The sequence below is a fragment of the Buteo buteo genome, chromosome 19, assembly GCF_964188355.1.
Source record: "Buteo buteo chromosome 19, bButBut1.hap1.1, whole genome shotgun sequence".
NCBI lineage: Eukaryota > Metazoa > Chordata > Aves > Accipitriformes > Accipitridae > Buteo > Buteo buteo.
Window position 1 is genome coordinate 20,895,325 of NC_134189.1, and position 27,994 is coordinate 20,923,318.

A 27,994-nucleotide genomic window follows, 5' to 3' on the forward strand; every position below is an offset into this window, starting at 1 on the left:
GTCAAAAAGAAGACTTCTTGCAAACACATTTCTTTTTGGGTTTTGGGTGTTTTGCTTTAATATGGTTTACAATCATTGTATATGACCCAGAATAAAAATTACTATGACAGGGTTGGTTGTGGGAAGCTGTAACTAATCACAAGTCAAAGCTGATCGAAAATAAAATGCTTGTAGTTTTGCCTCATTCTTAGAGAATGACCTTATCGTGCAACAAATAAACCCATTGTGCACTGCTCCCTTTTCCCCCAAAAATCCTCTATAAAAATGAAATGTAATATTATGCCACTTGGCAATGTATCAGGATTTATTGCCTGTAAAAGGACAGCTAAAGGCTGTGCCAGATGCTTCTTTATCAGAAAACTAAGAGAAACTGGAGCAAGACAGAGGAGGCTTTTGTTATTGCTAATGCTTCCATGTTTGTTCTCAGGAGCTTGACACCCTTAGGGAGGAAGAGACCATTACATTAGTTCCTCGCAGACTTAACTAACTTACAAGGAGAATTTAAGCTATTCAGATCACCAGCCAAACGGACGCAGTGGTGCTGTTACAGACAGCAGTCCAATTCATTTTATACTGAAAGAAGCACAGGGGCAAACAAGCAGTACCTAGTTGCTGCTGCAAAACTCTTCCACTGAGGGAGTGTTTCTCAACTCCTGATTTTCCAAAGATAGTGGGATTATGGAGGAAAGTTCACGTATTTCATGACTTCCTCATACACTACCACACCAGACTGTACAACAGAGGAAAAATGGCTATCGCTCCGCTGTCCCCATCCCACCCAGACAGACTGCAGTGGAGTACAGCAAGATGTCCAACATCTTCCTCACAATTCACAGAGAAGAGATTTGAGGTGGAAGAGAACAAGACTCGTGGCCTACCACAGGACTTTTTCACCAGCTTGATTTGTTTCACTCCTTCTGACTGCCACGGTCTAGCCTGCTTTATGCTACACGGCACAGTAGTGTGCTGGTAAGCTGTGCTGGTTTGGTCTGGGGTAGAGTTAGTTTTCTGCATAGTAGCTTGTATGGGGCTATGTTTTGGATTTGTGCCGAAAACAGTGTTGATGACACAGGGATGTTTTCGTTATTGCTGAGCAGTGCTCACACAGAGTTGAGGCCTTTTCTGCTTCTCACCCCACCCCACCAGCGAGGAGGCTGCGGGGGGCACAACAAGTTGGGAGGGGACACAGCCAGGACAGCTGACCCCAACTGACCCAAGGGATATTCCAGACCATAGGACGTCATGCTCAGCATGTAAAGCTGGGGGAAGAAGAAGGAAGGGGGGGGATGTTCAGAGTGATGGCATTTGTCTTCCCAAGTCACCATTATGTGTGATGGAGCCCGGCTTTCCTGGAGATGGCTGAACACCTGCCTGCCCATGGGAAGTGGTGAACGAATTCCTTGTTTTGCTTTGTGTGCGTGTCTCTTGCTTTACCTATTAAGCTGTCTTTATCTCAAGTCATGAGTTTTCTCACTTTTACCTTTCCAATTCTCTCCACCATCCCGATACAGGGGGAGTGAGCGAGTGGCTGCATGGTGCTTAGTTGCCAGCTGGGGTTAAACCACGACACAAGCAAAGCTCAAACAAGATCAAAATAAAAGCTGATGGTGTAGGAGAGGTAAATGGTAACGAATGGTAGAACAATTTTCTATGTCAAAAACATCAAAGCTTTATATTTTTGGAAAAGGACTGTTTCCTTTAAATTCTCAAACACTAGAGGAAGCTGTAAGGGACTATAAAAATCTAAACTTCTGTAAGAACTTTTCTCCTGAGAACACAAAGTAACTGCTGTCAGGACATTGCATAACCAGGCAAAAAATGAAGCAAACTACTAAAAGGCTAGTCTTCCATCAGTCATATTTTAAATAGGAATGAAGCAAGGGAAAAATACAAAAGCAAAGCTTATTTATCTACTACGACCTTTAAATACAAAACCTTAATATTAAAATATAGAAAGTGCCTACTACAAAGTGATTTATTTTACAAGAGCCACATATGATGAAGGATGACCTATTAAGCAGTCAAGCTCAACTGCAATCTGCTCTCAAATGTCATCAGAACAGCAGCGCCTTTCCACCTGGTCTATTCCCTACATACAGCCACAGTTTCATCTATTAAATATAATGATAAAAATAGCCAATGAAGGTTTATCACTCCTTTTTGTCCTATGAAGGCAATGCAGTTCAGAGAGAGCGAGCAGGGGGTTACCCCTGACTGTAAATCATCAAATAATTTACAACTGGTTTAATTTCTGCACATCTACGGACAATGAGATTGCACAGTGACAGTTTGGTGCATAATCACAACCCAACAATTAAGCCTCACAGGAAGAAAATTTGGCCCTTGGCAACTTCTCTTCTATTGTTTATAAAATAAAGCCTACTGTAATCTCTCCATTTGCAAGGCTGGCAGCTAAGAACAAAATAAAAATGCTACAGTTTTGCTCATTTTAATTGGTTCTTTCTTGTGATCCAGAACCAATAAGAAAAAAAAAGGTGCTCTACTACTGCATATTTTTAGAATCACTTCTATGGAAATCCAGCTCTTACTGAAGTAGTACTATGGCACCAACCAAAAGTCAGGCAGCCCTGCACTTTGCAGAACCCCATATGAAAAAATTAAGCAAGCATCAACTATTTTCAAAATCTGACCTATCAATCAGCACAAGCTGGTGAGAATGCTTATGTTATGTCCAAAGCTGCCAAGGAAGTGTCAGAGATAATAGATATTCTCCGCAACATGAAAAGGAAATGATGGGAGAAACCAAGCAAAGGCAAAAAAACTGCAGCACCTTCAGGATATCACAACAAAAAGAGACAGACAAAGGCATTCCATTCTCAGTGACTCCAGCTCAGGCCCTTCTTTCCTCAAACCTGGGAAAACTGCCATCCATAGTTTTGCATCAGTGTGAGCATCACAAGTTAAACCACGCAGTCCACTGTCTGAAACCAGTCTTTTTCTTTTTTTTTTTAGTTTTTTCCTCCAAAATAATAAATTATACATTTTTTTTTCTTATTAATTGTGCCTATAGCTTAGGTATTTTAATTCTCCTCTCCACCTCTGAAAGCTAAAGAAAAGCTTTTGATAAAAATAGACAAGATTTTCTTATAACTACACAATTCCACAAGCTTAGCTTGAAAGAGTATGTCCTTACTGTCACTACAAAATTGCTCGGGTGCACTATGTCCCTAGGAGAGGTGCAGGTTACTTTTCAGATCACATAATTTGTAGAGAGGGAAACAAATCATCTGACACCAAGTCAAGGAAAAATCAGATTAATCTCTTACACTAATCATAAGAGACAAAGAGTTCGTTTCTTAGAGACTTACTCATACTATCTTGTTACTGTTCCAAACACCATTCAAAGTTCAAGTGCAAATAAACATTTAATCACTCAGCTGCTGAAAAATATTGTTCAACACTTGCAGTAAGCGCAATGGATTCAAAACAGGAAGAGGGGAAATAAAACCCAAAAAGATACATAAGCAACCAACTCACAGGACAGAACAGATTCTTACTTTACAGCCAGAACAGATGACTATCACATCTCTGACAATACACCCTTGAAACAACTTAGAGAGTACCATGTTTCACAGTATTTCACCACACTTTCTTAATAAAAAATGCAGTGTTTCCAATTTTAGGTTTAAGCCAAGAAGAACTCTTGTGGCAATTTTCATATGAGCTCTGAAAATAATCACTTTTAACTGTTTTGACCTTTCCTTTCTAAAGTCTTCATATTGGATTATGTTTTCTGATTGCTGAGAGGGTAGAATAACATCTGGAAGGACAGGAGTTACCATTTCGAAGCTCTGCTAGTGAAAAAAGGTGACTTTTAAGCAAAGAATAGAATAAGGAAAGATCGACTCAAGTGTTTTGGAATTTAATTTAAAATTACATACCAACAAAACCTACAAAATTCATTGGAAGTGCTATAAAATAAATTTTTACTTTCCTGAGAAAAATTAACAGAAGAGATCTTTAATACCTTCCCATCTCTGGCATCTCTCTCCTTGTTTCAGAAACAAGGTGGTTCAAAACACCCATCTAATCCTACAGGAAGTACAAGCAGTATATCTTCATAGCTACTAAAATGTGAAACTATTCTCCTTCCTTGACTGCTGATCAGTCTAACTGCATGGTAGAGCTACAAAAGCACAAAGAAAGCTACGAAGTTAAAAGCTAGATTTTTAGGTTTTAAAAGGACTGAAAGAAATAAAGCAAATTACTTCCTAAAAATAAATATTGTATAATAGGTGGCTAACAAAACTCCTTTCTCTGGTAATGAAAAATGACAACTCTTCTCCTAAAGTTGGTTTTCTGAAAGAACTGAAGTGTTTCAACCGCCCTCTAGTGTTAAAATTAATGCAAAGGCTAGCCAAGAGGAAGACTGAAAAGATACTTAAGAAATTAATTATTATGGTGTCTTGTTAACCTCTGTAAAGCTAAAAATTAAAAAGCAGATTTTTAAAAGAACAGTAGGTTTTCAAACCCTCTTTGTAAGGTGCAATTCTGCCCCTCAGCAGCTGGCTACGTGAAATTATGGGAGGTTTTTTTTACTCAGATTCAGCCCTATATTTCTATGAAAACTGAAAACAGTGTCCAAGGAGAAGTTCTGCCTGATGCTAAAGAAGGAAGTGATTAGAATTTTAAAAGAGAAAAGAATCAATCATCTATTTCCATAGCCCATGCTGTAAGATAAGCAAACATTAAAACTAAAGGAGAACTACTGGCTTTTATAATTCACTTTATTTAAAATAAAGTGTTTATATATAAGCATAGCCGAAAGAGTCTCCTTCTCCTCAGGCCCCACATATGAATTTTAACTTGAGTTTAACTAGCATGCAGAACAAGGAAAGCTCAGAGGGAAACCTTCTCTGAAGGGCTTAAAGCCCTTTAGCAGCAAATTAAATGAAATCCTGAGCACCAGTAACAAAATAAAGTTAATATGCCAAAAAGTGAGACTCCTAAGAATATTAGGAACTTATACAAGAAAGAGTAATGTTCTAACAGATAAGCTATATAATGGGCTAAAATAGGAAAATACAGATCAAGGATTTAATTACTAGGAAAAAAAATCACTACCACATTTGGATTGCTACATGAAATTCAGCCAGGGTTACTACTGAAGGAGTCGGGGCCCAGTCTAAAGCTGGATATAATGCACATAGTTCAATGGAAATCAGCAGATCCATTATTCATGGTTGGGTTTGTTGTATGCAATACAGAGCTTTTACTCTGCGCTAGTACTGACCAAGTTTGCTGCAGAACCAGTGACAGTGTAATCACACCGAGACAGTGCTGTTCCTGATTAATTAATCCTGCTGAGAGATAAGGGTGATTAGCTCAGCTGTAACACTGTAATAACACACCTACTCCTCTTTCAGGACTTAAGATAATATCTCCACGTGATACCATAGGTGTACTACTTCAGCCAGCAATAACCGAGGCTCTTCTGAACACAGTGTCTGATATTACATGCGTACTACTGTCTTTGCAAGATCGGGGACTGTATTTACCGTAGCCTACCAGCAGGCCTGTCGCATTGTTAAAACCTGTATTACATCTAGTCCAGACCTGCAGTCTCAGGAAAGTCAGTAGACTGGGTTGGAATGAGTAAACCAGGGAAGGAGAGGCTGGCAGGTCTTTGACGGCAACCTCCTCGAAGTACAAGAACAGTCTGTTCTACTACTCAGGAAATTAAGTATACATATAGGAGACTGGCTTGGCTGAACAAGGAACGTAGGACTGAGCTCTAATGCAAACAGGACATTCACAAAAGAAACAAGGGCAGGTTACAGAGGAGGCGTACAGAAACCCTGCCTGGCATGTGGAGTGCTGCTAGGAAAGCCACAGCTCACCTAAATTTGAAACTGGCTAGGGACATTAAGGGCAACAAGAAAAGCTACATTAGCAGCAAAAGAGTAAATGACGAAAACGTAGGCCTGCTGGGGGGCAGATGATATAGTGTCAGCAGATACAGATAATGCTGAGGTTCTTACTGTCTTCCTTGCCTCAACCTTCACAAGGAAGGTCTCAGGTCCCTATGTCTAGAGAGACGGTTCAAGGAGGGTAAGCACTATGAGTAGCAGAAGAGAATCAAGTCAGGGATCTCTTAAAAAATCTCAACCCTGAAGACAAGATAGGATAATTCTAGGGTGCTGAAAGAATCAATCAATGTAATAGCGAGACTGCTCAACATCATGTTTGAAAGCTTGTAGGGATCATGGTAGGTCTCCCACAACTGGAGAAAGGCAAACTTTTAACCTGTCCTCAAAAAGGGAAAAAGGACAATCCAGACAACTATAGGCTGGTCAACCTCACTTTGGTACCTCACAGAGTCATGGAGGTTGGAAGGGGGCTCTTGAGATCATCTAGTCCAGCCCCCTGCTCACACAGGGTCAGCTACAGCAGGCTGCCCAGGATTGTGTCCAGCTGGGTTCTGAGTATCTCCCAAGATGGAGACTCTGCAATCTCTCTGGGCAACCTGTTCCAGTGTTTGACCATGCTCACAGTAAAAAAAATGTTTTTACTGTGTTCAGATGGGTTTTCATGTTTTAATTTGTGCCCACCGCCTCTTGTCCTGTCAGTGGGCGGTACTGAGAAGAGTCTGGCTCCCTCTTCTTCATCCCCCCACCCCATCAGGTATTATATACATTAATAAGATTTCCCCCCCTTGAGCCTTCTCTTCTCTAGGCTGAACAGTCCCAACTCTCACAGCCTCTCCTCATCTGATGGATGCTTCAGTCCCTTAATAATTTTTGTGGACTTTTTCTGGACTAGCTCCAGTATGTCCATACCTTTCTTTTGCTGAGGACCCCACAACTGCACACAGTACTCCAGATACGGCTTACCAGTGCTAAGCGGAGAGGAAGGACCACCTTCCTCAACCTGCTGGAAATGCTGTTCCCAATGCAGTCCTGAATGCTGTTGGCTGCTTTTGCCACGAGGGTGCATTGCTGGCTCATGGTCTGCTTGTCATTAGACAGGACCTCCAGGACCTCAAGGTCCTTCTCTGCAGAGCTGCTTTCCAGGTCAGCCTATAGCATGTACTGGTGCACAAAAAAGGTATTCTTGGAACATATTTCTGGGCATATGCAGATGCTGTTGGTGAGTGGGAACAATCAACACAGATTTACCAGTGATAAATCATGCCTGACCAACTTGATTGCCTTATATGATAAAACGACTGGATTTGTGGACAATGGGAGAGCACTGGATGTCATTTACCTCAGCAAGTCTTTTAACAGTCTCTCACAGTGCTCTTGTTACCCAAATTATGACATTACAGTCTGGATGGGTGGACAACTAGATAGGTAAAAAAACTGGTTGGAAGGTTGGGCTTGAAGAATAGTGCTTGAAGTATCATGCTCTATGTTGGAGGCCAGCAACCAGTAGAGTATTGCATGGGTCTATCTTGAGGCTTGTCCTGTTTAACATCTTTACCAATGACCTGGAGAAGGTGACACAGTACCCTCTCATCAAGTTTGCAGAAGACAGCAAACTAGGGGATGCAGTCAATAAGCTCCAGGGCAGGGCTACCATTCTGAAGGACCTAGACAGGCCAGAGGAACAGGCCATCAGGAAACGACTTCTGCTGAAAAGGATTTGTGGGTCCCAGTGGACACTAGGCTGAAAAGGAGTCAGAATTACACTGTGAAAAGCTTACTGGACCATATCCACAGAAGCGTACACAGTAGATAATGGACATGATTCTTCTCTTTTACTCAACACTGTACTAAATCTGGTTTTGGGCCTCCAGTACAAGAAAGATGTTGATAAACTTGAGCAAGTCCTGCCAAAGGCCACCAAGGTGCTCAGGGAGCTAGAGCACTGGACCTGTGAGGAAAGGCTGAGGAAAGTGGGCTTGTTTAGCCTGAGAAGGCTCTGGGGGAGCATAATAACAGACTTTCAATTCCTAAGAGGTTACCAAGAACACAGAGCCAGGCTGTTTATCAAGGTATATGGCAGGAAAACAACAGACAATAAATCAAAGTTACCACAGCACATAAAAAAATCACTGGTCTGAAGTACTGGAACAGTTGAAAGGTTGTGGAATCTACATCCATGTAGGTTTTCAAGACCCACCTGGACAAAGTCTCAGCAACCTAGTCTGAAGTCAGCATTGATCTTGCTTCGAGCAGGAGATGGGCTAGATGATCCCTGGAGGTCCCTTCCAACCTGAATGATTCTGCAATTGACGTCACCTTATAACCCTAACCACAAGGGAGTCAGGGGTATCAGAGATTCAATGCCCTTTCTGATAGCAACATCACAAACATCAATATTTATTTATTTTTGGGTGCCCACCACTCTGAAGCAATTGCATTTATAAATGCTTTTAAAATGGTATTTGAAATGGCATTAACATCTGGCATATGTCTATATCAGGGTTTCCTGTTCTGCATTCACAAGGAGTGCTGGCATATGTTTGTAGCATTGAGGAATGTTTGGGCTGCCCACCCACAGCTTATGTACTTAGTTAGCAGCATTTGTTTCAAGAAAATGTAAATCAGTGTCCCCACTCCCTGCATGTGCTTCCTTCAGTGCAAACATACTGACATGGGTACCAAGATGCATAAGGTTGTATAGACACAAGCTTTTAATCTGGCTGGAAGCAAGTCTTTGGAAAGCTTCCATGACACAGATGGCTTGGCCTGTGTATCACCTCTGTAGTGCCATTATCCTTACCGTATCTGCTCCATAAGATACGGTAGCATCTTAGCCTCCATGAGCATGAAGGCTGCCAGTTGTAGAACAGTGTCAAGTATCTGACCACAATAGTCAATGATGGGACCCACGTTTAGTGTCATTAATCTAGATTAAAACTTCATGTCAATCATGAGTAGACTTGCTGACACAAACTCTGAGAGCAGCAATAACCCAGCAGGGCCAAACTAAATCACTGCCTGGAATGCACAGTCTGATGTAATATTTGGCTTTGAGTTGCTCCCATGACTCCCAGTTACACATATAGAAACAGTCACCCACATTACACAGCTACTTTTGTTCAGCAGTTTTGTGAAATCTGTCAAAAAATTCAATGCTGTTCACACCAGTATCAGCATTACATCACAGTAAGCACCCCAGATCTCTGAAGCACAGTTCAACATTTAGGAGCACAAAAGATAAATACAGTTTTAAAACAGAGAACGATGTTTATAAATATTTCATAGGAATGTCGAAGTCTCTAAAGTAGAAGAGACCAGAGTTCATCCAGTACTGAAGTTTCAAAATCACTTTGCTCAGCTACATACTTACATGGCAACACTGCTGCTTTATGCACATTCTCAGCATGATGCTATATTCCGTTGCATGGGCATGCTCAGATACCACAACCAGCACATGTACCATCCTTTGGGAATCTCTGAGTTAGTACAGAGTCTAGTCTGGCATCCGTCCACTTTTACAAAACAACTCATCTAACCCAAAGGCCATTTCCCATCATCTTTGTTGACTGTCCCACAGCTGTGGGCAGACTAATTCCTCAGGGGCCTGCAGCCCATTTCCTTTCTCTCTTTTTCCTGACACTCCCATAATGCACCTCCCATTGCATGACAAAAGTTACTGAAATGGGAAGAAAATGCCTCTGTTTTTGCTGAATAATAAACACGCATCCAATCGCATGCAACAAGCTTCCCATCACGTGGTGACGCACGCACATGCCATGCTCTTACAGTAGCAGAAGTTCACTGGTCCCCTTGACAGGAACTTTGTGAGCACCGTGGTCCGATCGGAGCAGACACACCATGATGCCCAGCCTGCTGGTGCTTCACTTAAGAAAATATTAGATCATGTGCAGTCTTGAAATGCCAAGTGCTATACTCTTACAGGAAGGGACAAGAATCTCATGGCAGTCAGTAAAGAGAGAAATTGTTCCCACTTGAAAATCCCCAATTAAATCTATTCTCCACCTATTAAGTTCAAGAGCTGAAACCAAACATTTAATATCCCTCTCCAAGTAGGATTTCTTGAGTATTATATTTAGGTATTCATTAACTCACTGTACCCCCAAACTGTTTTAAAGGCACTAAACTCACAGCCCTGTGATCAACCTTGATGATGACTTCTACAATCTATAGTGATGATATGCTGTATGAAAAGAAGTACACAATTTTCTCTCATTGTTTTTTCCTATCTTTGAGTTTCAGTGAACCTCCCCTTCTTGCATCTGACAGAAAACAATCAAAAGCTTTAAGAACCTTGGAAGACTACCAAATTAAAAGATATGACGGCATGTATAATAATACTGTGAATTTTCAATTTTAAGTACTTCATATGTTTGTTCTGATTGGGTATCCATGGAATTATGATAATGCAAATAATAAAAGTGCATAAGGTGAATTAACAGATGTTATTCTGAAACAAATACACAAATACATCTACAGCTTTCTGTAAATTGAGTACAGAGAACAAAAAGTGGACAAAGTCACTAAACAGGGTCAGTATTTTAACCTATAAAAATGTTGAAGATTAGTCTTTTTCTCTCTCTTTACATACCCCCCCCCTAAAAGAGAAAATTTCCATGCCCATACTACTTTATTTCTTTCCACATACTGCTACTATCTTCTCATTCATCTAATGTTCATCAGCCTCATTTAATATATTTCAAATTGGGTAGCTCTGGATGCTTTAACAAACAGGAATTTGTCTGAGCTTGGCTGGATTCCCTCAACTGCACCCTCATCCACCAGTTGTAGAAGACTGGTACTAGCCAACTGTAAACCACTGTTCCTGAACAAGTAACAATTGTTAAAAAAAAACAAAACAAAACAAAACAAAAAACCACAACATAGAGTTTAGTCTATGTATTGTTCTGTGCTGCTATCAAAGGAAGCACTCGCATGAAAATACAAAAGCAGGAAACATTTAAAAAGTACATTCCTTGGCACCAGCTCTTTGCCAGCTTAAGTCTTCATTGCCTAGCGCATCATACCAATAAAGAAATAAAAGATGCACTGTGGGTAGCCTTAAAGCAAAAACAAACAAACAAAACCAACATAAAACAAAAACAAACAACCACCCCTCCCCCCAAAAAAACAAACCAAACAACAAGCAGACTGAAGACTAAAGCAGCAAACACTTGTGACTTGTAAAAAATCTTAACAAAGGTCAGTGTTGCCCCCGACATTTTTATTTCAGCCATTAGCTTTGAAAGCCAGACATATACCAATATCAGTTAAATGCCAAAGGTAAAATATAGTACACTGATAGAGCCATACTCACTGTCTTTCCACAAATTCTCTTTTTTTTTTTAATTAAGCAACAAGGTTATAATAATAAAATACAAGGAAGGATACCAGTTTTGCTAGTGTACTAATTTTCTTATTCAAAACTGCAAAATACCAATATTTGGTTCATTCCTGGAGTCCTCTTCCCACCTTGCATGTCTCTGGAATGACCCAAACAGCACCAAATATCATAGGTGTGACTGGACAAAGAGCACACTTGACAGTTTTTCTGTTTGAGGTCTCCCACACAAAAATCAACTCTTAGCACTTCTTTACTTTCTAGTAGGTCAACAGAACTTAGAATCACAAGCTACAAGAAAAAAAACAGGTTTAATAATGCATATTTTAAGCAACCCTGCTCACCATGCTTTAAGTTGTATAGCAACCATTAAAAAATTAACATCAAAATAGGGAACAAAACATACACATCACAACATGCAGCCTTCACTAACTTCTTCCCAACTGTTTCTATATTCTTTTTAATATGTACAAGCCATGTAAGAAAAAAGTATGAAATGCTGTCAGAGAAGCATGTAACACTTAAACATAAAATAGATACGTAAACACTATTTAGGCTAAAAATAAATCCCTGGAGACAATATAAACTAATTGTTAGACATATTTTTAAAAGTATGCTTATAAAAAAGCAAATACAATTTACAATCAAAAGCACCTTAAAAAATGACATCTGAAATTACCTAGTTTTCTGTTTTCACCTTAAATTGCACAAACACTTTTAAGATATTACAAAAATTAACTTGACAAAAAGATGTAATAGTATGACAGAAAGATATCCATCACGATATGAGTTTTGCCCAGTAACTTGTATTAACATACTTATTATTTTCAGCAGTGTTGTGTGACAAGTCCTCACCCTTCAGCTTGTTTAGGCTGAGAACAATCCAAAATAACTACAGTGTCAACATTCCATGTGTGAACGCTCATGCTGGAGACAGAGCCCCTGCAAAGTCTGATTGTGCTTTAAGCTTACTTTCTACCCAAATTCAAAGTAACTTTTCTGTAAGGATGAATTCATGCTTTTGCAACTGCTCTCCACAAAGCTGTGTCATCTGTCCTGCTCAGAGTCACAGGCACCGAATTTTATTTCTGCTCTTAGCCATGCACGGTTCACTCTGGGTGCCCACAGCTTCTCCTGTCATTCTTACCCCTGCTAGTAATGTACAGTCAAGCCTGACTTAATGCTCATCCCTGGAACAGAAGGAAAAAATAAACACACAAAGGCAAACCAAATGCTAGCAACGTTGGGTTCAAGTTTTATCCATCTTGCATAGCATCAAATAGGTCAGCTCAAAAATTTTGCTGCTTAACCTCCTCCTGGTCCACATGACAGGCTTTTGTCAGTTGGTATGTCTTTCAGTTTCCATCTGACTTCATTGCCTGGCTTTGTTACTTTATTAAAATCCAAATAGGTTTTATCAACCCTCAATTCAATGCAATAATTAAATCAGATAAGGGCCTGGGATTTGCTTGATGCAGCCCACTTAGAAAAAGAAGTTTCCTGGTGAGTTACTTTGGGGAATCTCTCCACAAGCCTCTGAAACCCACTACTGAGGGCAAATTAGAGGAAATACAATAGGCTTTCCATCTCTCATCCTGAGCTCTATATAGCAACAGTGCATTTATGCCATACTTTTCCCATTAATGATACTGTTTTGTGTTATCTGTCCTCAGATGTTGCACACCAAATCTTAGCTAACTGACCATTTGTTTCCTAATTCTCCCATTTTCCTTCTTAAACGTTCCTGGAGTGAGGACTTTAAAACAGGAAAAATTCTACGACACAAGGTCAATTAATCTCCATGTCAGCCTGAGGGCAATATAGAGGCAGGCAGTGAAGGAACTGGCAGGATGGAAAAGATAAAACAGCTGAGTAGCATCCTTTAGTTAAGAACAGCACAGGGCTGAGAACAGCACAGGGCTGAGAACAAGCTAACAGCCTCCCAGTATTGCAATGGTAGGAACACAAAGGCAGAGTGATTAATTAGCTTGACAGAAGGGAAAGAACTAGGATTAATGGCTATTCTTGCTACCTACATATATCCCCAACTTTTTTTCAAAAGCACTGAACTGTCAGCCCAAGCAATGGGCTTGGCAAAAGCCTTGGCAATGACTTCTACAATCCATAATGATACACTATACAAAAAGTATAGGGTATATCAGGAAAAGACTTGTGCCTCCGCCTGGGGGAAACCTAGCTGCCTGAGGGGTACTCAGCTGCCTGAAAATCTGCAGCAAATGAACTAAAGTGCCAGGAAACACATTAACAGGAAGTGATTTGATATTAGCTCTAGAGAGGGCTGGAAAGTTTAAGGTTTTCCCCTCACCACCATCTCTAACCTCTGTGATACTACATATGCTTCTGCTGAGTGACAGAGGTACCCTTTCGAAAATGATGGTGAGGAGATCAGGGCTGCTAGCAAGGAAAGTAGGTGCAGCTCCTGAAATTCCCACCTACATCCACATGGAGCTACAGACAGATACGTGACCTAATTTTGTCTCCTACACTGAAGGAAATTGTTCAGGGATTATAAGGGCAATTATTTTATGCAAACAATAATGAAAGTTTTGGTACTCTAATAAGTTCATTTTCTTGGTTCCTTAAGACAGATACACCTAACCATACATAGCCTCTCTGGAGCGGAGCAGCGTAAGCATGACATACAGAGCAGACGTGAACAGCTGGGTCAAGAATTTAAATACAGCAGCCAAAAAATCAGAGTTCAAAGTGGGTTTGAACTGATTGTACAGAGAGCCTCCAGTAGAAAATGCCTAAGATCTGATAATACAAAGGCTGAAAACTACTGCTTTAAGAAATTGAATTTAGTTCACAGCTGTCCAATAAGCTATCATATGAACATATACACATCGCTATTAAAAAAGAGGCCTTTCCATTTCACCACAGAGATGCAGACAATATGCTGCATGCAACAGAACAGGTACCATGGACCAGCTCCGACCAGAGAGAAGCATCCCCCAGTTGCTTTCAAAGGCAGCCATGCTCAAGAACTGCTCTATGGAAGGCAGCTGGGGACCACAGCTCTGTGGGAGCTTGATGACGAGCAAAAGGGACATCAAGCTAAGGAAGAGCAGAAAATGGTGCTCCATTAGCGACCACATTCCTCCATGCTTTCTCTCACATGACAAATGAGTAAGAGACAGCCTCACCTCATCATTCATAAGGAGATTTGGTTATACATGTCACTGAAGACTCAAGTGAACATTTTTCTCTGTATTAAAAAACTTAAATAAAAATCTACCTGTGGGAGAGGGCCACAAATCTGATATTCCAAGGGAGCAGAATTAATCAGAAAACATGTTTTCTTGGTGACAGTGGTAGCACCAAAGAGAACTTCCTAAGTTAACTAATGATGGGGGCAAATATTCCAGGTTCAAGCAACCCGAGAAGAGCCAGTGATTAACTCTTAACAACACGTCTGGGACAAATAATTTTCCTTTCCCCATAACTAATTTATCTTTTGCCAGTGGGGTGCTCTCATACATGGAGGTTTAAGTTTATGGCACCTTAAAGCTTAGCTGTATCATATTACTTAGTAACTTACAGGACAGGATCATTTATAATTCTGCCTCAAGGCCTCAAAATCCAGTTTAAAACAGAGATCCCTGTAAAGGAAATTACCCTGACCTGGCCAAAGGCCAACTCCAAGGTCGCTACCCAGAGGAACTTTCTTTTCCTCATGCTACCTTAGCAGGACTTCTAATAATGATCCTGAAGACCTGATCTAACATTATCCATTTAATTGGACAAGCTCGTCATATGACAAAGAACAGAGACCGATGCCAAGAAGTCACTCAAATCAGACACAAACGAGGTCTTGGCCCAACTGTGGAACACCCCAGCACATTACATGCATTTTATAAATACATGCCTTTGACACAACCGGGCCATCAAGTTATTTCTGTAACTATAAGACAGCCAAATAAGTTAACTAAATCTGTTCTTATACTTCTCCTTCTCACCTTGCTTGTCTGATCTCATTTTGGATTAAACTTTACAGCCTCTATTTGTACAGCACTTCCCAGGCCCTCCTCCCTGCGCCTCACTCTGCAGGGTGAAGTACAAAAAATTTGGGAGCAATAACCCTGCTCGCAGTCCAAAACAAACTAGACAAATGAAAAACAGATCTGCCCCAGTGAGGTATCCAGGGTCACCCTAGAAGATCCCACAGTCCACTGCGTAGGTAAGGCATAGTGCCAACTTGCCCCCATACAATAGCACCTCAACCGTTTAAAACCCGTTATTCAATACATCCTATATGTTAAAATGTCCATCTCGTTTAAAATGGCTGCCTGCCAAAAACATACTATCACAAAGCATCTCACACACCTTTTTGATTCTATTACACAACAGTGAAAACAACTAGGGTTCGCAGTGCTTTACAGACATTTAAAAAAAAAAAAATCACAGTAAGTGGTGGTTTTAAGATACAGCTGAAGACCATTTCCACTAATCAGTCTAGGTCTGACTTCTCTACTGAGCAGACTTCCTACAATAGCTTTTGCAATACACTGCATTCAACTTTGAGTGATGAGTAGGAGTATTTCACTCAACTTCAACACCACATACTAGCAAGGCATTCAATCATTTTAATTTAACAACAAATTTATTGTTCAGATACTAGAAATTCAAGTCTGGCAAGCTTTTTAATATGCTAAGTATGAGTACGTTTCATAGAAAGTAAAAAGTACATTTCCCATTCTGCTCAGCATGACGAAGTCCTATCTTCTGAGCAGAAATGTACACCTCTGAAAAGAAAATCCTTGAATTACAGTAAACGGTATCTGAAATCCCATAGCTAACACTGACCAGCAAGGTAAAGAAAGTGAGGTAATTTCTAGACCTCCATTAGATATGGGATACTAATTTTTTCAGTCTGCTGTGAAACAGATTTCAGTTACATAATGGAAAGGGGAGAAAATCGCATATTATCATGCATGCAAGAAAAATGTTTGAAATACCTTATTTATCTTCTCTCTCTGAGGAATGTGGATCCTTTTGTACTCCTTGATGATGTGATTCACAGATCAGCGTTCTGGGAATCAAGCCTATGCCCATTTACCAGTGTAATATGATCATTTAGCATAATTAGCATATGATATTTCGACACTGCTACGGACTTGGACCAGATCTGAAATGTAAATATTTGCCAAACGGTACATCCTAGTGCCCAGTGCTACATAATGGAGTAACTTAAGACACTCATTTGATGTGCTTTCTCTTCTGGGGGCAGAATTAAGGCTGTTGTGGGAATTCTCACTTTCATAACATAAGGCAGTTTAAACATTATATATAATGTTACATTAATTTCTGCAGTATCAAATTTTAAAGAGGTGGAAACAAGATGAAAGAGCTCACAATACAGCAATCATTTCAAGTGCCACAAGGATGAACAGAAAGAAAACTCCTGGAGCAAATAACAACCATTTCAAGCTTCGCCAACTATCTTTTCCCTAGTGTACTCCATCACCCAAGAGCAGAGCCCAGCTTTCCTAGGCACAGGAATCCACAGAGCACCATTCAGTATGATTCAGATCATGGCACACATGCAAAAAGTAATCAAAAAAATCACTGCAAGATGTAAACACACAGCAGCCTAACAGGAGAGACGTTTAATGCCTAAGCCAAGGCTTTTTGTAACTGTCGTAAATTCTACAGCATGAAATGTCATAGGTTATCTTACATACTGTAACATTTTGTCTCACCTACTACAAATACAGATGTTACCTACATCAATGTCTAATACCCCCAACTATCTCTTTGTTCTTTGTCTTACAACAGAAATATCCAGAAGCGATTCACGTCCAATAGCAAATGTACAGATTTTAAGCTAGTTTTACACCTCTTACTAGTATACCTTATTACTAAGTTTTTCTCTCAGAAACAGACAGGTCCTACAAGTGAAGTTTTCCACAGCAGAATAACTTGACATTGAAAATGTCTCTCAGTATATGTCTCAGTTCTCCCTTATATAAACAGTATCCCAAGGTCAGTGCATCTTTGCCTTATCCCCAAGACTGAGTCATTGTGTGGCATCACCTGTAATGATCATTTACACAAGAGTAAAGGAAAGCTTTGGCATTTCTTCTTCTTAGCCTCACCTAACATGTTGTTTGCCTTTTCCAATTGCAGGGAGATTTTTTCCTTCACAGACCATAATCTCTCGTCACTCATCCCGAAAGGTACAACAGTAGATGTTCTTTGCCTGCAGTTGTCTTTACAAGTTTTATACAAGCAGCACAAAAGTATGCAACAGTCTTTGGCAAGTCAAGTGCGAGAGTGGACTATTAACTCTCTGCTGCTCCCATTGCTGGGGCCTACCAACCTGCACTCCTTGCAGCCTTTGGCAGAACACGTGGCATTCAGCAGAAAGGTGGCTCTCACTTTGCCTTTCCCTGAAGGACCAGAAGTTGCTTCCTCTATTATGTCAGAAACGCAATGAAAGGTAGGCAGTGCCACATTTTCCACTCACTTCTTAGCGAAGGCTAAATCCCTGAAGAACGTAGGGAATGTAAAAACACAAAGCAATAGTCTCGCAGCAGCACTAGGACACCAAATATGAGGGTAACAGTGGGTCCCTCCAAGATGACTCTATTTTTCCAAGACTGTTTATAAAATTACACTTGCACAGAAGGACAAAACTTATATGGACTAATGAAAGTGCTATCAGTAGGAATGCTGTTTGGTTCTTCCCTGCTTCCTTTCCCTTCAAATGTCAGACAGGTAAGAAAACAGAGGAAGAAGAAAATTTGCATATAATGGAAGAGAATTACCGTCCTCCTCTGTTACATTTCCTTGGGTACCTACAGCAGCACTTGGAGACAACCCCACCAACCACCACGTTACTCTGGACTCACTCAGCATTTGTGCCAAGAAAATAACAGATCACAAGAAGGTTTCATAAGGGCTCAGTGTTGGCCCAACACATCTCCCCTTAATGTCAATGCAAGCAGCATTAAAGATCAGATTGACTGACTCCAAGTATCCTTCACAGAGATCTTACTTACTTGAGGTAATCGGATGTACGCCAATGGAAAAGTCGCAGACCAAACCTGGAGAGATGAAGAAGACCAAAGTGAACTTTGTTGCCTTTTGGACCCACCTCCCATCACAAACATAACTATCTCAAGAGGACAGAATGAAGGGGGCGGGAGGGAGGAACAGGAAAAGTTATGTCAAATCCCACCTGCTTCTGAACAAAAGGAGTAAGTCTGAACACTGGTCTCCAGGGCATAATATACCAATTTCATCTGGACTCAAATTTAAATAATGGCAATAGGCAAAATATTAAAACAGACTCACAGAAAGTAAAGGGAAAAGAGAGATTAAAGGAAAAAGCAAAACTTGTGTGTCAATTAAATCAGAAATACTAGTCAGAAAAAGCCAATGCTTCTTCCCCTTTGCATTTAGGTCCTCTATCGTCATCAAGACACCTGGTGACCTGTTTACAGCAGCAAGAACAGAAATTAAGCAAGACCTTCCCTGCTGAACTCTTCTGCACTAGTCCCACTTTCCGACTGGTCTCATCTTGGCTTCTAGTACAACAAACCATGGCTGGAGTGAAAATCACACAAAAACAAACAACATAAAGCACCCCACTTTCTCCAATCTATACCAGTACTTTCAAGGCTGCACCAGCACCACCCCAATGTTAGAAGGGTGTGACAAAAATAGCAAACTGACAAGAGCAAGACCAGGACTTCCTCCAACCAAGTGGAGGAGAGACACAGAACAGGACCATTTCCAGTGTTTAAAAGCCCATCAAAATTATTGCAGTTGCATACAAAAAGTATAAGCTGATTATTAAAAAAAAAGTGATTATTCACCAAACTTGGTCAACCAAAATGTTTCCATTATTCCACTGTTGTTGTTGGTTTTCAAATGAATGCTTTCCCTCAGCCTGCCTAACTGTATCAAATAAGATTCTAAAACACTGTTTCCAGAGTCTAGAAGCCACGAAAAGTACTCAAGCATATCTATGAGAAAAACATTAATTTCTAAATGTTTTCAGTTTTCTGATATAAGGCATTTTTTAAAGGTGGATAAGAAACCCAATTTCAGGAATGGTGTTTTCAAAACTAACTATTGCCCCTTTCAGAACAGTAAACATGGAGATAATTAGTTGCCTTCACCTTCAATCTTTATACATCCAGTTTTAAAAATTAATTTACCTCAAATTAACCACTGCTTTTGTTGCCAAGAGAAGGTCTTATTGATTTCACAGTTCACACAGTCTATTTACTATATGTGCTGGAGCACATGGACACCTCAATGTATCATACACATCAGTTCTACATATCTTCCATAAAGTGAACTAATACTGTATGAACACTAGGCTCATCACTTATGTCAGGCTCTATGTCAAGCACATGCAGGCAACCAACCAACCAAACTAGCTCCCTAGAGACAGAAGAGACAACAATTTCAGCAACTGAATTAATCATACTGAAGTCAAATGTGGCTTAGCAAAAAATAAAACTAAAAACATAAAAAATTTCAAGAATTAAATAATCCAAGTTTCCCACAGTTCCACTGCATAGATGTTGGCTAGTTAGTCAAACTGATGCCACACACAGTATGCTGTCAACTGCATTTAAAGATGAACTTCATTCACAAAGGACGTAAGCCTGTTAGGAACACAGCATGATCTGAAGAAAGAAATGGTCTGAGCGGAGTCCCTCAAGTGATGTGATCCAGTGCCAGGTAGTGGTCCTAGCCACATCAGAGGTACGCTGCTTGGCTTGACATAAGCCAGGTCTATACAGTAAAATTAAGAAAGGAAATTCAAACACTTGCAAGAAAACTGTTAGAGGCAAGAGCTCTTGCCATAGACCAAGGTAAATGTTGGTAACAAACTCAAAGAAACAAGAACCTTCTGACAGACCAGAACTGGTGAGATGAAAATTCACAGGCAGATGCAACTGAAGAGCTCAGTTCATGCCCTCCAAGATTCACTACAGGATCAGGTACGTACAAGGTTGTTGCGACAAATGATGATGCAAGGAACAGGCATTCTGCAATCCTTCAAAAACTTGCATCTTTCACCATGTTGTCTACATGAGTGGGGAACTGTACTCAACAGCCAGGCAATCTGTCCAATCCACTGTTCACAGCAGAAGGAGGTCAGGAGACAGGGCTGCCTTCTAAACCAGAAGTCCTATAACATGAGGGCTAGCAAAACCTAGAAGAAAATGTGGATCTATTCTAGAAGGCTCAGTGATTGGTAGGCACTTATCTCCTGATAACCGTTAGGTACATCACCATGCTTCGTCCTCTAAAATAAAGCATACTTGTCTTTCAGTTCCTCAAATCATGTCCCAAGGGCAAGCAAAGTCTGCTTCTGCAAATGGATGCCTTGGACTAATGCCATCAGCACCAGGCAAATACCTACTTTGGCTGTCACTGACAGTTTCGAGTTTGCTGTGGGAATATTTTGTACCTGAAGCATGGGATGCATGCATTTTATTAATAAAATTAAAACCTACATTTCTAACCACTTTCAGATCTTTGAAACAGTAACAAGGCTGTCTAGTGATCCAACCAGAAACAGCCTGATAGCTATCTTCTTCTACTGACTTAAGAAGAACATGGAGCAAAGAGCATAACCTCTCAGTGCCTCTTAAGGGTAAAGGAGAGTGATGCCTTAGCACCTTCAAAAAAGGCAAGTGCCTTAAGAAGATTTTGACAAGTGACTTTCAAGTTTAAAAAAACAGAGAAATGAAATACTATTTGCTAAAGCAGGAAGAAAGGTGCAGATTCCTGGTCAAAGCAACATTTCTCTTTAAAGCTCTTTAAAAAGCAGTTCAGAAAAAACAACTGCATATCTAAATGACTTGAACTAGTTTTGTTTCTCTTGTTGTGGTTTAAAGTAAAAACAGCTAGGAAGAAATTGACTGCAGACAACAAAACAGAATGTGTGGTTCTTTTACCACAGAAGGAACTTCCTCAGCTCTTCAAAGAGGAATTTATGGAGAACAGAATGAGAAGGAAGTGTTGAAGATGGACACTAGACTGCTGGACTTTTTGCTTTCATAAGAGAAAGCAAGATGTCATAGAGATTGCTTCAGGGTACCTGGAGTAGGAAATTTCAACTGGTACAGTAAGAAAAGGAAAGCATAATAGGAAAAAAGAGGAAGAACCTAATGAAGGTGATTTTTTCAGGGAAAACTGACTGTTTTAAAAAAGATGTCTTGAGAAATTATTTTAAGAAAAATAGAATGAAAAGGGGGAAGTTGTGTAACTCTTGGGAGATATTTTGTCGTGACCATCCACCATGAAAGGGTGGGACAACATGGAACTTGGAAAACTGAAAGCCATGTAGATGAATTTACATTGGTGTGGGAACTTAAGACTCTGTTCTTATTTCCTCGTCCTGGTTCTCCCTAGAAGATCCCTTCTCTGCTTCACGGTCCTTCTCACTTTGCCTTCTGTATTTGAAAAAGAGAACACTCCCAAAAAGCTCCTGTTCACAATGAAGTCTCTTCCTCTCTTTCATATCCTTCTACGAATCACTGGTTCCAGCAATTACTTTTACCATGGCTTTCTTATCCTAATCCATGACCACATTCACCTGAAATACTGTCCTGGGTCTTCCCTGTTACCCATCTGAAACAGGAGAAGCTTCACAGTGTAGGATCCAGCCCATCTTCCATCCTGAGTGGTTGTGAGGGGAATAAGTTGGAAATTTTTCCAGAGAAGCAGTTCTGCCCCCTTGCTCTTCATCTTTTAAGCACCAAATAGCTCAGCAATAGGTGTTGACACAATTTATATCCTCCCCATAGCTGCCTCTGCTGCTATCGATAGTGTCCCAGGAGCTATGAAACGCAAAAGTCTTGCCACTTTCCCCATTGCTGGGAAACAGATCAGCAAGAGCCTTTTTAACACTCAGAGCAACTGTTACTTGGCAAAACTTTGTGAGACAACACAGCAGCACTGGAGAGATCCAAACGCTCTGCTGTATGGAAGAGAATCACTTTATTTGTATTTGGAAGGTTTCCTTTACAGGCTTTTAAGCCAGCCATTTAGGTTTTTACGTTACAAGGAGACATGCTCCTGTCCGCTTGCTAGTACAGGTCTCTTGATTGCCAGAGCCATCATCCCATTCCCCTGATGGTATTTTGCCCACATGTATATAAATACATATAAACAATATTCTGCACACTGTCCTCCAGTGGAAACAGCATACTAGACATTCTTAGAACGTTGCTATCAATCCTTCACAACTTCAGCTGCACCTCCTTCAAATGAAGCAAAGTAACAACCTTCATTCACATAAGGTTACAGTCTTAACATAAAACGCAATGCAAAACTGATTTGGGGATAAGTACGTATGTGAGAAATCAAAGAACTGTTCAAAATAAAGCTAGCTGAACATCCTGGGCAGAACCACCTTAGGCTGAACTGTATGCAGTTAGGGCTAAAAAACAGCAATAGACACAGAGAAAGGAAAACATGCTTTCAAAAGCATTCTTGAATCATTTAACATTTAGAAATGAGCAAAGCCAAATAGAAAGTCTCCTGGCCTGTGCTCAACATGAGTTTTGAGTACGGCTGCAACCACCATAAAACCAGTGTTTCTCAACATACTGCCAGAAGGCACTTGAGGAGACAGCAGTCACTACCAAATTGCAAAAGACCAGGAACACTAGAGGAACACTAGAGTATGCAATGCTGTCTCTCAGGCTTTGCCCCTCTATAGCCATATTCATTCGGAAATTAGTTATGATTACTTAGAGGTTATAGAGAACAGTGCAACCCCTGAATACAGATAAAACTGCCAGTGAGAAAGTACTACTCGTCCAGCTTTGTCACAACATTTTCTTTCCTACAAGTCCTTTCCACCAGTGTCCTAAACCCAGGATTCCTTCAACTTCAAGCCCTGACTCCCTCAATCCTTCAGGATGAATGACTTTAATTAGGAGTGAACTTGAAGGACACCAAATACAGGACAGCTCACAGAGCCCTTTGCTCTCTAGGATTTGAGTTGATCCCCATTCCCTAGGACAGCCACAAGATTTTGAGCTAAGTCTCCTTCAAACCTGCTGGCTGAGACATTCCAGCTCTCTGTTCAGTGTACCACCTCATCCTTCCTTTTCAGTCCTTCCTCCCAGGGGAAGGACACAGACTTCCTCTCCCTTAACCTACTGCCTGCTCAGGACTCCTGCATTTTCACTTACTCCCCCCAGAGCTCCTTCTCCAGTCTAGCCCTGCCTCCTCCCCAGACACACCACGTAAGGATAATACAGTTCTTGTGGTCCTATGCCTGCATGAGGTTGATATACTCCAACATACCCTTATTATGAGTATACACAGACCAGTCCAAGCAATTGTAAATCAGTGAAGATTGTCCACAGCAAAGGCAGCTCTACTTCAACAATATCAGTGTAGAAACTAAAGCTCAGTTAACACAGTTCAGCTGATTGTAGAGACATGCAAAGACTTGGCCTCCGAAACATAATTGGCTTTTCACTAGTTAATGCAGTTTGTTTCCTCTTTTGCATTTGTAACAGGGATCATGGAAATAAACACCCTAGCTATTAGTCACTTCCACCTTCAGAAATATCAGGCATTAGAACAGCATGACACAGTTTGCATCGGAGAGGAGAACTGACAGCAAAAGGAAAAAGTGCTTTCAAAAGAAATAAGAAAATAATTCCTGTTACACCATTTGAAACAGATTAATGCAAACTTCAAATCTTTTAAACTGATGTTACTACTTCAGTGTTATCATAATATATTACAACATCATATTCACATCACTGCAAAGAAATGCTAAGCTTAATTAATACCTTTGTCCACTTAAAGGCTTATTGGAGCATATGTTGATGATTTAGTCTGCCTCATCTCCCTGGAACTATCCCCAGAACATGCCTATCTGTTTTATACTCTTGATTTTAAAAGCTTTTCAACAATAGGATTTTTTCACCGTTCCTCAACAGGCAGTTTAACAGCCTAATACATCTCACTGCCACCAAAATGCAGTTCATTACCTACTGGGGATCCCACGTTTCCTATCTGTTCTTTCTTCTTTGTGAAGCACAGAGGTCAGATGCCTCCTGTTTCACTGTGCTTGCAGACAAGGCAAAAGCAGCAGGGCTCTGCTTAAGGATCGTGCCTTATTCTACAAACTCTAGCCCTCAAGGTTTATTTTTGACAGCAATGAATGCAAGTGCTTGGAAATATCAGAAGAAACAGTTTAATAGAGCCTGAAGAGCAAGTGCTCTCAAAAGCAGGCCGAGAAGGAAAGGTGAGGTAGAGGTTGAAAGACAATTTAAGCACAGTGCTGTCTGACTGTGCCAATAGACAACTCACAGAGACGCATGACTTTCCCAGAAACACCTGTGCAATGAGGAAAGCATCCAACATCTTTCACTGGAGAGCAACATCCTGCCTCATTACAAACACACCACAGAAAGTATGTCACTGAACCAGAGAAAGTGACCCACGAGACTGATTTCATGTTTTTTTCACAGAAAACACAGCACTGACATTCAGCAATGCAAGTTTCATCTGAGAGGGGCTACAAGGAGCAGCAGAAACAGTCTCTGGAAGTCAGCTTTAGGAGACCAGGAGAGATGAAGATGAGGAAGGCCAGAGTACAGTAGCAATAGCTCTTTCATCTCCAATAGAGCACTTTGTTACACATGAGCAAAATATATGAAAGCTTGTATCTTCCCAGTGAGCACTTCTCAAAATTAAATTCTATCATGTATTTTACTGAGTGAAGGCAGTTCCTCAGCACATCCCTACTTTACCACAATTTCACTGCCATGTACAGAGGAAAAGACAAAGGCCTATTTCTGATCCACTCACATTCTCTCGGTATTGCTAAGCTGGCCCTACCAGGCTTGACCCAACCCTGAGGTCCATTAACAACCACGCCATAAGTGGGGAAAAGCTCTGCTGATCCTGACGTGTTTATTCTATCTTCTACAGAGCCAAAGAAGGTAACCCTCAGGTAAGAACTCTTCCCTGATCATGCACTGTCTTTCCCCAAGCTCAGCACTATGTTTTATTGTCATCACTTCCTACATGAATTTTGAAAGAATACAGTTTGACCTATTCCAGAAAGCATCTTTAAGTGATGTTATGCTAAAAAGGCACTTTGTACACTGAGAATCACTGAAGGAAAGCAAGTTTTCAAATAGAAAGTATCTTCAGCCCCCCTGCCCAAACACACACACCTTTCCAGCATAAGCCTTCAGCATAGCGAGGAAAATTTTTAATTTAATTTTTTAATCTTAACAACACATCAGTATCCTAAAACCCTTCTCTGTTTCTTCATCTGTGGTGCTTACAAGTATTGCCATAGTTTTACACACCTCCTTCCTTCTCAGACCAAACAGCTGCTTAACCTTAGGATCAGAGAATTCATGTTGGAGCAGTCCTGAGGAGGTTCCACTCCTGCTCTACTCTACGCAGGGTCAGCTATGAGGTCACCACAGGACTTTATCCACTTTGGTCTTGAAAACCTGTAAGAACAGACATTGCACGACTCCCTCTGGGCAACCTGTTCCAACACTTGACTGTCCTCATAGCAGAAAAGGTTTTCATTACAACTGGTCTGAACCTCTTGTTTCAACTTACATTTGTTGTCCCTCAGGCAACCATCACGTACCAATGTGAAGAGCCTAGCTCTGTCTTCTTGATAACGTCCTCTTAAGCACTGATCCTGGGCCTGATCCTGACCTGCTGATTCACACCTCGAGCTTGATCTCAGACCTGCCTTATCACCACAAACCTGCCTGGCGATCCACACTCTTGCTTGGCACTGGCTGCTTAACGCGGTACCACGGGACAGGGCCCTGGCTGGTGGGGCACCAGCCTTGCCAGCTGGGTTACCGCACTGGCTCCCAGTTCCCCATCACTTACCAAGGGCCAGCTGCTCCATGACACGTGCTCCGGCCCCCGACGGCCCTAGTGGCCCTCCGCTGGACTAGCTCCAGTTCATCCGGACTTTTCTTGTCTCTGAGGGCAGAAAACTAGATGCAGTATTCTAGACTCTGTCTAACAAATGCTAAGTACAGGGAGATAATCCTTGGTATACTGACATAGCCCCGCTTATTGTTGGTCACCTTTGCTTCCAGGGCACACTGCTGGCTCATGCCCAGCTTCTTTAAAGCATTCTCATCTCTTTTTATGCATCAATAAATGTAGGGACATTCTTGCAGTGTAGAAAACTAATGGGGCATCAGTCACTTGCAAACAGCACCATTCTGAAACGTGACAAAAGTGAAAAACCAAGATGGGTTTTCAATTGTAAAACCCAAGTGCAAAAGGAATGTTAACGTACTGCTTCTAAAACAAGCAGTCTCTTCTGATCAAGGCCCAGCCAACTCCGTACCAGCTCTCACAGAGTAATACTGAGACAAAGTCTTGGACTCTCTAGGGCAAACTTGCTAGTTTCACATGTGCCACAAATGTGAAAGTAACTCCTCCAACCAGTGCTACAGCCTCAGTGTTGTTTTGCTGTTTTATTTTGTGCTGTTCCCATGTTTCATTTTGTTACTGCAATTTTTTAGTTTGTGTATTTGGGGAGGGAGGGGTTAAACACTAAAAATACACAGTTGTGCTGGAAATACCCCCATGGACAGGCTGAGGTTTGGCATGCTTTGGAAGAAAGTAACTTAAAATAGCAAGGAAAGCAACGACTGTGGGATATACATCTCTGATGGCTATTTTCTGTTAAAATAACCACAATAACTAAGATAACACTGACGTTCCCAGTTAACCCTCTACCCTCCTCAAGAGAGATGAACAGGATCATTCTAACCTCAGAGCTTCATCTGAATAACACAAATGATGCTGCATTAGTTATATTCTGACCTCAAGGTCTTCTCACACAGCCTTATTCATGAGAATTAGTTTTAAAGAAAGTGCCGATGCCCAAAATCAAATTTGCCGTAAGTTCTACAGCCTCGTTATAGAAAAGACCTCCTCTGTAGGATTTGCAGTTTGAACATCACATGTCTAAAAAATACGAGAGGGAAAGATCTGGAGGCAGAAGCTACATTAGCTCCATCAGTTTTCATTCTTGGAGCTCAGAAAAAATGCAAAATGGAAGCAAAGGGCATATAACTATGAGGACTGATTTTTTTTTCTTGGTGTTATCAGCCACATGCACATCACATTGATAATTTATCTTTTGAAATTTTTTAAAATCAATGAGTGCTAACTTTGGCCCCATATTCTATGCTGATATAAGTCACATGAATACATTTCTTCAGTGGCTGTTATCCTTTGCCATTATATGCTCCAGCAATAAAGAACCTCATCCATCAACTTAACAAATAAACCATTAAAACTACCTGTGGCACCTGTAACTAAGAGCTTTGCTACAGTAATACATTAAGTTTTGGCATCCACAGGTAAAGTTTAGGCCCATCTAGGAGTAACAACAGCACAAAACTAACCGCCTGATTTGACTCTCATGGCTGTTCTGGAGAATATCCAGCTTTTTCCCAGTCAAACCCCAGATGACTTACCCCAAAGTCTTAAAATAAGTACAGTGCAGTCAGGTAGGAAAACCCGGTGCCCCCATTCCTAGCCCTGCGGTTCAGACCACAGAACTATACAGAGTAAAAGCATAGAACAAAAGAGTTGATAAAATGATTAAGTAAAGAAATGCAGCTTTTTTCACCCTGGTAGTCTAGCTTTTCCCCTCAAAACAGCATCCCCATACCACAGGTCCTCCTCTCTGCCCACGGAGCTCCCACCTCCCATCGGG

General features: G+C 40.9%; 1 protein-coding gene across 2 annotated transcripts in view; it reads right to left on the reverse strand.

The window, feature by feature from the left end:
* Positions 1-27,994, reverse strand: part of TSPAN9 (tetraspanin 9) — a 185,180-nt gene that overhangs the window by 156,285 nt on the left and 901 nt on the right. The window contains exon 2 of one of the 2 annotated variants that reach the window (XM_075051546.1): positions 18,276-18,320. The exons of the other annotated variant lie outside the window; for it this stretch is intronic. The gene's annotated coding sequence lies outside the window, so the exon portion shown is untranslated. The remainder of the gene's footprint in view (positions 1-18,275; positions 18,321-27,994) is intronic. 2 annotated transcript variants of the gene reach the window in all.